The sequence below is a fragment of the Pseudophryne corroboree genome, chromosome 2 (assembly GCF_028390025.1).
Source record: "Pseudophryne corroboree isolate aPseCor3 chromosome 2, aPseCor3.hap2, whole genome shotgun sequence".
NCBI classification, from domain to species: domain Eukaryota; kingdom Metazoa; phylum Chordata; class Amphibia; order Anura; family Myobatrachidae; genus Pseudophryne; species Pseudophryne corroboree.
In genome coordinates this window covers 249,775,700-249,785,661 of record NC_086445.1, presented here as the reverse complement: position 1 = coordinate 249,785,661, position 9,962 = coordinate 249,775,700, and the positions used below count along the sequence as shown (strand labels likewise).

General features: G+C 48.0%; 1 pseudogene; it reads left to right on the top strand.

The window, feature by feature from the left end:
• Window positions 1–347: 347 nt before the first annotated feature.
• Window positions 348–466, top strand: LOC135054331 (5S ribosomal RNA; annotated as a pseudogene).
• The last annotated feature ends 9,496 nt before the right edge of the window (window positions 467–9,962 follow it).

Genomic DNA, 9,962 nt, shown 5'->3' with positions numbered 1-9,962 from the left:
CACTATTTATATCACAGAATCTTTATTTATTTTCCTGTGATTTGCATACTTATTGATACTATTTTTCTGTGCAACAAAGTAATTTCTGTGTGCTATTGCTGGGATTTCCCTCAGCACCAGTGTTAAATTCCCAAGTCAATAACACTTTCTCATATGTCCTCTCTATTTCCATTTCTATTTCTATTTTTCCGGACTCTCACCAACGATTCAGAGTCTCCCGTCTCTGTCTAACGCTGGCAGCAGATCCATCCGTTTCCTTTCCACTTCACTTTTCTGTTGCCATCCTTTTTCATTTTCTGTGAACTCTCATCAGTGACTCCAAAGTGATTAAAATCACCCATGTACCACTCTACTACCATACCACACTGGAAACGCCCGAATCCATCCGATCTTGGAAGCTAATCAGTGTTGGGCTGAATCAGTACTCAGGTAGGAGACTCCTGAGGAAGATCCGGTGTAGTAGAGAATGAATATCATGTCCAGTGTTTAACACTGACAGCAGATTCACATTTTTTCTGCTCTCAAGTTTTTTCACTTATCACCTTCTTTTGGCGGCTCTTATTGTCTGACCGAACAGACGTCTTTGTATTATTGCGTAGGCTCAGGTGTGCGACTTATTTATTTATATATATTTTTTTCATCATCCAATTTGATTTAATTATATACTTGGATCAATCTGTGAATCTATCACATGTAGTATAAATTTTCAATTAATTTCCAAAGCATGGCAGACAGTAGTGATCTGTAAATTCTCACTAATCTTGATTGTCAATTTTGTTATTATCATTAATTGCGTTAATTATAAATAATCAACCAAACTACTCATATATTTTACTAGGAATCTAATAAAATTTAATTGATTTTATATTCTTTTCATGATTCACTACTTCTATTGATTTTCCTATGATATAAAGAGTGCACCCACAAAAGAGTCTTTTCTTTCTCCCTCTGTGTCTGCAAAGCTTTACACTGACTCAGGGTGCACCACCAAATGTAGATTTTGATAGAAAATATTATTTTCTCAGACTTCATTATTCTATCTTGGTACTTAGAATTCATAATTGTATCTAGCCTGTGCGGTATGCTCCCTTTTCTAACGTATAAGACACTTAAGTATTCTACCTGCCTTTTTTAGTCAGTGTTAGTTAAGAAAGAGTGCACTTAGTCAGGGTTTCCTAGTACAATTACCCTGTGATATACATCCAGTTCTTACTGTGTACTGTTAGATCTATTGTTATATAGCTGTGTAAGCTAGTCCAGTGCAGTATTATTGTTAGTAATAACCTCTGCATTGTACAAACTGTGACTATTTGTGTGTGCATTTGATAGCTGAGTGGTGTCCATTTCGTGTCTTTCACTCAACCTGCTATCCCTATATTCTATAACCTGAGGGGGCTTGGTGCGTCAGGTTTTATCTAATATAGGATTTTCACAAAGATATACTGTATTAAGTATTTTTCTCTGTGATTTAGTCACCATATCTCTCCTTTATCTCTGCTGGTGCTAACAACACTGCGCAGGAGTTTGGGCTAGAAGTATTGTGCTGCTGACAAATTGTACTGTGTTACCTGATACTGCAAGTTATATCATGTCTGCTTCTGAGGGTAATGGTTCTGGGGCTGAACACACTGCCGGTGTTGCTGAAGCCGCAGATACCTATGAGGTGAATATAGCAGCTTTGGGCTCTGGTTCAGTGGGACGGTGGCAACGGGGGCAAATAATGACCCGCCGTGGGCCGCTTTTTCCACGCTTCTGCGTACGCTAGTTCATAAACTAACACCCCCTATGGGACCCCCAATGCCGGTGCAACCGTTTGTGGTCCCTGCAGCTAACCCGCCGTGGGCGGACGATTTATCTGCTCAAACTAAGAAGAAGTTGAACCAGTCCCTGACTACTAAAAAGTCTGACCGTCACTCGCCTACGTCCAAGGGGTCCTCTAAGTGAGCGCTTGTCTCCTCACAATCCACTGCTGTCACTGACACCTCGTCGGATGAAGACGGCACTTACACTGACCCCACAGGTTCTGACTCAGATACGGCTGATGGGTAGGGTGGTTCACATGTGGATGTTCCTGATCTTTTGGAAGCTATTAAGTTAATTTTACAGATTACGGATGATCCCGAGCCATCCGTTCCGCCTAAGAAACCAGATAGGTTCAAGCGTCAGAAGGTGATTAAACAAGTTTTACCTCACTCTGACCACCTAGTGGATATACGTCAGGAACCCTGGGAAAATCCGGGTACGAAGTTTGTGCCTCAAAAGAAGATGCTGGCTCGCTATCCCCTCGCGCCGGAGCTGTCTAAGAATTGGGAAACGCCTCCTCCAGTGGACTCACATGTGGCTAGGATGGTGGTTTCCTCAGCTCTACCGGTCACCACCGTCATGTCTCTAAAAGAGCCTACGGATAAACGTGTGGAGGGTTGTCTGAAAGCGATTTACACCCTCATGGGTGCTGCACAAAGGCCCACTATTGCAGCTACTTGGGCTGCAGAGGCCATTGAAGCATGGGCCTTGGAGTTAGATGCTGAAATCTCCTCTGACCATGCTAGACAATGCTTGTCTTATATTGTCACAGCTTCTCATTATATTAAAGAGGCAGCTTCTGATGCCGGTATCCTGGCAGCCAAGGCCTCTACTACGTCAGTCCTGGCTCGCCGGATATTGTGGCTGAGATCCTGGTCTGTGGATCTGGACTCTAGAAAAACCCTGGAGGTACTCCCTTTTAAGGGAGATATTCTGTTTGGGGAGGATTTAAATAAGATTGTGGCTGACTTGGCTACTGCCAAAACTGCCTGTCTGCCAAGTACTGCTCCTTCTGTGTCGAAGGCTAAAGGTACTTCCTTTCGCCCCTTTCGTCCTTCAGGTAAAGCAAAAGGTCAGGCGTACAACAAGCAGGCCCGCACTTCCAAACCTGGTAAGCCTAAGCCCAAAAGAGCCTGGGCGGCCCGTCAGCCAGCTTCCAAGACAGATAAGCCTGCCGCATGATGGGGCGGGCCTCCCTCTGGGGGATCCCAGGGTGGGGGGCCAGCTTCTAGGGTATACGCAGGAATGGTTGAAGACCACTTCAGATGCCTGGGTACGGGAAGTAGTCACTCGAGGTTACGCCATAGCCTTCAAAAACCGACCCCCTCATCGATTTTGCCAGACAGATGTCCTGTTGGACAAGACAAAGGCAAACACTCTACATTCGGTGGTACAGACCCTCCTGGATACAGGAGTCGTAGTACAGGTGCCCCTTGCGCAGAGGGGCCGGGGGTACTATTCTCCGCTGTTTCTAGTCCCGAAACCGAATGGGTCCTCCTGGCCCATTCTCAACCTCAAGGCATTGAACAGGTTTGTGAAGGTTTCCAAGTTACGGATGGAAACCCTTTGCTCTATAGTTCTGGCCTTGGAACCTGGGGACTTCATGGTCTCCCTGGATATACAGGATGCTTACCTGCATGTTCCTATAGCAGTGTCTCATCAGCAATACCTGAGACTTGCGATTGGCAACTGCCATTACCAGTTTCGGGCATTACCAACGGCTCCGCGAGTCTTTACAAAAGTCATGGCGGTGATGACGGTGGTACTCCGCCGTCAAGGGGTCAGGATACTGCCGTATTTGGACGACTTGTTAATCCTGGCAAATTCCCCAGAATTCTCCTGCGTCATCTAGATGTGACGGTCCGGTTTCTGCAAGCCCACGGGTGGCTCATCAACTGGAAGAAGTCATCCCTGATCCCTGCTCAGAGCATGGTGCATCTGGGAGCACTATTGGACACTCACAACCAGCGGTTGTTCCTGTCTCAGGAGAAAGTCCTGAAACTTCAGGACAGGATTCGTTGCTTCCTATCTCATCCGCAAGTGTCGATACATTCGGCGATGCAGGTGCTGGGCCTCATGGTGTCAGCATTCGACATGGTGGAGTACGCTCAATTTCACTCTCGCCCTCTCCAGAGGCTGATTCTAGCCAAATGGGACGGCCTGCCTCACCGGATCAGGTCTCAAATGATCTCATTGACTCCGGAGGTCCATCTGTCGCTGCTCTGGTGGCTCCGGGACCAACAACTGTGCAGGGGCCGTCCGTTCTGGATATCCGACTGGGTCCTGTTGACGACAGATGCCAGTCTAAGAGCTTGGGGCGCGGTGCTGGAGCAACACTCCCTTCAGGGGCGGTGGACCAAGGACAGGGGCGGTGGACCAAGGAGGAGTCCCTCCTCTCGATCAATATTCTGGAGTTGCGGGCGGTCTTCAATGCCTTGAACCTAGCCCAGCATTTAATTCAGAACCGTCCTGTTCAAGTACAGTCGGACAACGCCACCACAGTGGCTTACATAAATCATCAAGGCAGCACTCGAAGCCGCCTAGCAATGAAGGAAGTCTCACGGATTCTACACTGGGCAGAACGCCATCTACCGGCCATATCGTCAATATTCATTCCGGGAGTCCTGAATTGGGAAGCGGACTTTCTCAGTCGTCTGGACGTGCATGCCGGCGAGTGGGGCCTCCATCCAGAAGTGTTTCAACGCCTAGTGGAAAGGTGGGGCCTTCCAGACGTAGATCTGATGGCGTCTCAACACAAACACAAGGTTTCGGTCTTCAGAGTGTCACAACTGAGGGCCTGAGCTGACGGGAGGCAGCCTCAGTTGTAGGGGCTGAGATGTACCGGAACCTGGGAGATTGTATCAGACCCCTGGACATGTAAGTAACATGAATAATAACTGCCCGAAGGCGTGACCACGACAACTTGGATAAAAGTCAATGATGTTTATTATGACAACTCCGCAACACAGCAGCAGTAAAAGAAAACGTAAAAGTCAGCAAAGAATAAATACAGTTCCTGGGTACTACAGGATGGCAGGAGCCACAGGGCACTGGTAGTGTGAGATAGTTCTTATGATCTTCTAGATGGAAAGTCCTTACCAGGCCCGACTGTAGCAATGGAGATAACCCAGGATTGTGCCAGCTGGTGTTCCAGGAAAAGCTGGGTTGCTGAAGATAAAACAGCTGCTGTGGATACTGGCTGGAACCAGACTGTTGTTAGCACGGAGTGGATACTGGCTGGAACCAGTTAAATAATAAATGAACTTGGGAGCGATGAAATATGAACTGAAATGTAGAACTTGAGAGCGGAGAAATAATAATACCGGTGGAGAGTGGTAAAGTGTAGAAAGGACACCGGCCCTTTAAGGAAAGCTGTACTCTGCTGGAAGCAGGTAATGTTGTAGCTGGAAACAGATGAATCCACAATGGATTGGAGAGTCAGGCTACACCGCAGGTGGAATGCTGGTGCGGGTCTCTATGGTGGAAGTCTTGAGACAGGAGCTGGAACCTGGAAGACAATCACAGGAGAGAGACAAACAGGAACTAGGTTTGACAACCAAAGCACTGACGCCTTCCTTGCTCAGGCACAGTGTATTTATACCTGCAGCAAGGAAGGGATTGGCTAGGCAATTATGCAGATTATCAATACTGAGAACAGATTGGTGGAAATGATCAGCTGACAGAATCCAAGATGGCTGCGCCCATGCAGACACTTGGAGGGAAGTTTGGTTTGTAATCCATGTGGTAATGAAAACAGTAATGGCGGCGCCGGCCACCGGAGACAGGAGGCGCCAGGCTGACAGATGCACATCCAACCACGCGGACACAGCGGAGGCCGCGGTTGACGTAATCGCCACTCTGACACTCTGCATGCAGAAGTTCAGGGACGGCGGCGGAGGCCGCGGGAGACGCCATGCCAGGTGTAATATGGCGTTTACTGTGACAGCGTCCCAGAGTGACAGGAGAGGATACAGGAATGTACACATCAGGATAACAGATGGAATCCGGTCCTGGAGCGCTGAGCCAGCCTTAGGAGGCATCTGATGGGTAAGAAATGGCGTCCAGATACCCGGATCGTGACAGCACCCCCCCCTTTAGGAGTGGCCCCAGGACACTTCTTTGGCTTTTGAGGAAACTTGGAATGGAATCTCCGGACCAAGGCAGGAGCATGGACATCAGAAGCATTGGTCCATGAACGTTCCTCAGGACCATAACCTTTCCAGTCAATAAGATATTGTAGTTGACCGTAACGGTGACGTGAGTCCAGGATCTTGGCCACTTCATACTCAACGCCTCGTTGAGTTTGGACTTTCGGAGTTGGAGGAAGTGAGGAATGAAACCGATTCAAGATCAGCGGTTTCAACAGGGAAACATGGAATGTCCTGGGTATTTTTAAGAAGGGAGGCAACTGGAGTCTGTAAGCAACAGGATTGATGACTTGTTCAATCTTGAAAGGACCGATATAGCGAGGTGCAAACTTCATAATGGGAACTCTTAACCTCAAATTCTTCGTGGATAACCATACCCGATCACCCACCTTGAGAGCAGGAACTGCTCGACGCTTCTTATCCGCAAACTTCTTGTACCTGAACGATGCCTTGAGCAGAGCTGATCGTACGCTCTTCCAGATATTGGCAAACTGATGCAAGGTGATATCCACTGCGGGGACAGAAGTTGCTGGAAGCGGTTGGAACTCAGGGACTTTAGGGTGGAATCCAAAGTTAGTGAAGAATGGTGTTGAAGCAGATGAAGAATGATACTGGTTGTTATGACAGAACTCGGCCCAGGGAAGTAATTGAACCCAGTCATCTTGAGAGGAGGACACATAGATGCGGAGGAAGGCCTCCAAGTCCTGATTCACCCTCTCGGTTTGACCATTGGTCTGAGGATGGTAAGCCGTGGAAAACTTTAGCTTGACTTGGAGGACTTGACATAAACTTTGCCAGAATTTGGCTGTGAATTGAACTCCTCGATCTGAGATAATTTCTTCAGGAAGACCGTGGAGTCGGAAGATCTCTTGTATGAATACTTGAGCCAACTTGGAAGCTGACGGAAGACCGGTGAGAGGAATGAAGTGTGCCATCTTGGTGAACCGGTCAACTACCACCCAGATGGTATTGAACTTGTTGCACATGGGTAAGTCTGTAATGAAATCCATCGACAAGTGGGTCCATGGTCGACGGGGAACGGATAGTGGAACCAGTTGCCCCGCAGGCGACTGGCGGGATACTTTATGTTGGGCACACTTTGGGCAAGATGCAATAAACTCCAAGACGTCCTTTTTCAGAGTTGGCCACCAATAGGACCTAGAGATAAACTCCAGGGTTTTTTGGATACCTGTATGTCCGGCAAAACGGGAAGCATGGGCCCAATGCATGAGCTTCTTCCTTAGCATCGGCTTCACAAAACTTTTCCCTGATGGGGGCGTAGAGTCCATCCCTACCGTGGAGAATGCCAACGGATTTATAATAGGATGCTTGTCTGAAGACTCTGACTCATTTTCTTGCTCCCATGAGCGGGAAAGGGCATCGGCCTTGCGATTCTGAGAGCCCGGACAGAACTGGAGTTTAAAGTCGAACCTGGAAAAGAAAAGTGCCCATCTGGCCTGACGAGGGTTGAGACATTGTGCGCCCTTCAGGTATAAAAGGTTCTTGTGGTCTGTAAGTATGGTGATTGAATGAGAAGCTCCCTCCAACAGATACCTCCACTCTTCTAGAGCGAGCTTGATGGCTAGCAACTCCTGGTCGCCAATGGCATAGTTGCGCTCAGCTGGGGAGAACTTCCGGGAGAAGAAACTGCAAGGGTGTAAATGGCCATCTTTAGCCCTCTGAGATAACACCGCTCCTACTCCAACGGAGGAGGCATCCACCTCTAAGATGAAAGGAGAGTCGATGTCAGGCTGTTTCAGAACAGGCGCAGAGATGAACCTTTGTTTTAAAAGATGAAATGCTTGCATGGCTTCTTCAGACCACTTGGACGGGTTAGCACCCTTCTTAGTGAAAGCAGTAATAGGCGCCACAATGGTGGAAAAGTCTCGTATAAACTTTCGGTAATAGTTGGCGAACCCTAAGAACCTCTGGACCCCTTTGAGGGTTAAGGGTACCGGCCAATTTTGGATTGCTTGTAGTTTCTCAGGATCCATCTCTAGTCCGGAACCGGACACAATGTACCCTAGAAACGGAATGGACTTGACTTCAAAAACGCATTTTTCTAATTTGCAATAGAGATGATTGACACGGAGACGGGACAGAACCTCTTTAACCCAAAAACGATGTTCCTCTAAATCGTTGGCAAAAATGAGGATATCGTCTAGATAGACCACGACATGACGGTATAGAATGTCTCTGAAGATCTCATTGACAAAATGCTGGAAGACAGCTGGAGCATTGCTCAATCCGAAGGGCATGACGAGGTACTCATAATGTCCGTCACGGGTGTTAAAGGCGGTCTTCCACTCGTCACCCTCACGGATCCGGATGAGATTGTATGCACCTCGCAAGTCCAGCTTTGTAAAGATGGTAGCTCCGCTAACTCTGTCAAAGAGCTCAGTAATCAGGGGTAAAGGATAACGGTTCTTGATGGTAATGTCGTTCAAACCTCTGTAGTCGATGCACGGCCGCAGACCACCATCTTTCTTTTTTACAAAAAAGAAGCCTGCGCCGGCTGGAGAAGAAGAAGGTCGAATGAACCCCTTTGCTAGGTTCTCTTTAATATATTCCTCCATAGAATGCGTCTCAGGCAGAGACAACGGATAAGTTCGGCCTCGAGGTGGAACCTTCCCTGGAACGAGATCAATCGGACAGTCCCATTCTCTATGAGGAGGAAGGATATCAGCAGAAGCTTTACTGAACACATCCGTGAAATCTTGATATGGAGGAGGTGGAACATCAGACGACCTGGGGGAGGAAGAACAGACAGGCAATACTTTAAACAAACATGTCTCAGCACAGGAGGAACCCCATGCCAGGATTTGCGTAGTTGTCCAATCAATTGTAGGATTGTGAAGACGGAGCCATGGAAGGCCCAGGACCACAGGATGTGTGGCTCTTGGAATCACTAAAAAAGAAATAAGTTCGGAATGAAGAACTCCCACTCTCAGACGAACTGGTAGAGTCCTTAAAGAAATAACTGCATCAAAAATTTTGCTGCCATCCACGGCAGTTAAAGAAATGGACCAAGGAAGTCTCTCGGTGGGTAGGGACCACCGTTTAACATAGGCTTCGGTAATAAAGTTCCCAGCTGCTCCGGAATCAAGGAGGGCAATGACGTTCCGATAACGTTGAGCAACTTGAAGCGAGACTGGGAGATTACAATCTTGAGGAGATGGAGAGGAGATCATTACTCCTAGCCGGCCCTCTCCTTGGCGAGCTAGGATTTGGAGTTTCCCGGATGTTTGGGACAGGCATTAATGGTGTGAGACGGAGCTGCACAATAGAGACAGAGAAACTCGGAGAGACGTCTTCGGCGCTCAGCAGGAGTTAAACGGGAACGGCCAAGTTGCATGGGCTCATCTTTAGATGGTGACAGTTGACGAGGAGGAGGAGCAGAAGATTTTGGAGCAGATGATCTTCCACGCTCAGTTGCTCTCTCTCTGAAACGTAAATCAACTTTCGTGCAGAGTGAGATTAGCTCATCTAACTTAGAAGGTAAGTCTCTGGTAGCTAACTCATCTTTAATACGCTCAGATAAGCCATGCCAGAATGCAGCATACAGGGCCTCGTCGTTCCATGCCAGTTCGGATGCCAGGATCTGGAACTGTATCAGATATTGTCCTACAGTACGTGACCCCTGGCGTAAACGGAGAATCTCGGATGAAGCTGAGGTTACCCGGCCTGGCTCGTCGAAGATGCGCCTGAATGTTGACACGAAGGCAGTGTAGGAAGATAGCAGGGTGTCGGACCTCTCCCATAACGGTGATGCCCAATCAAGGGCTGAGCCACTGAGAAGAGAAATAATGTAGGCAATTTTTGTACGGTCACTGGGAAAATTGCCAGGTTGTAGCTCAAACTGAATCTCACACTGGTTGAGAAATCCCCTGCAGAATCTTGGAGATCCGTCAAATTTTGCTGGCGTTGGAAGATGAAGACGTGGAGCAGAAATGGGTAAGGTGGGTGGGGTTATAGCTGGAGTCACTGTGGTTGACGCACCAGACGCGCCTG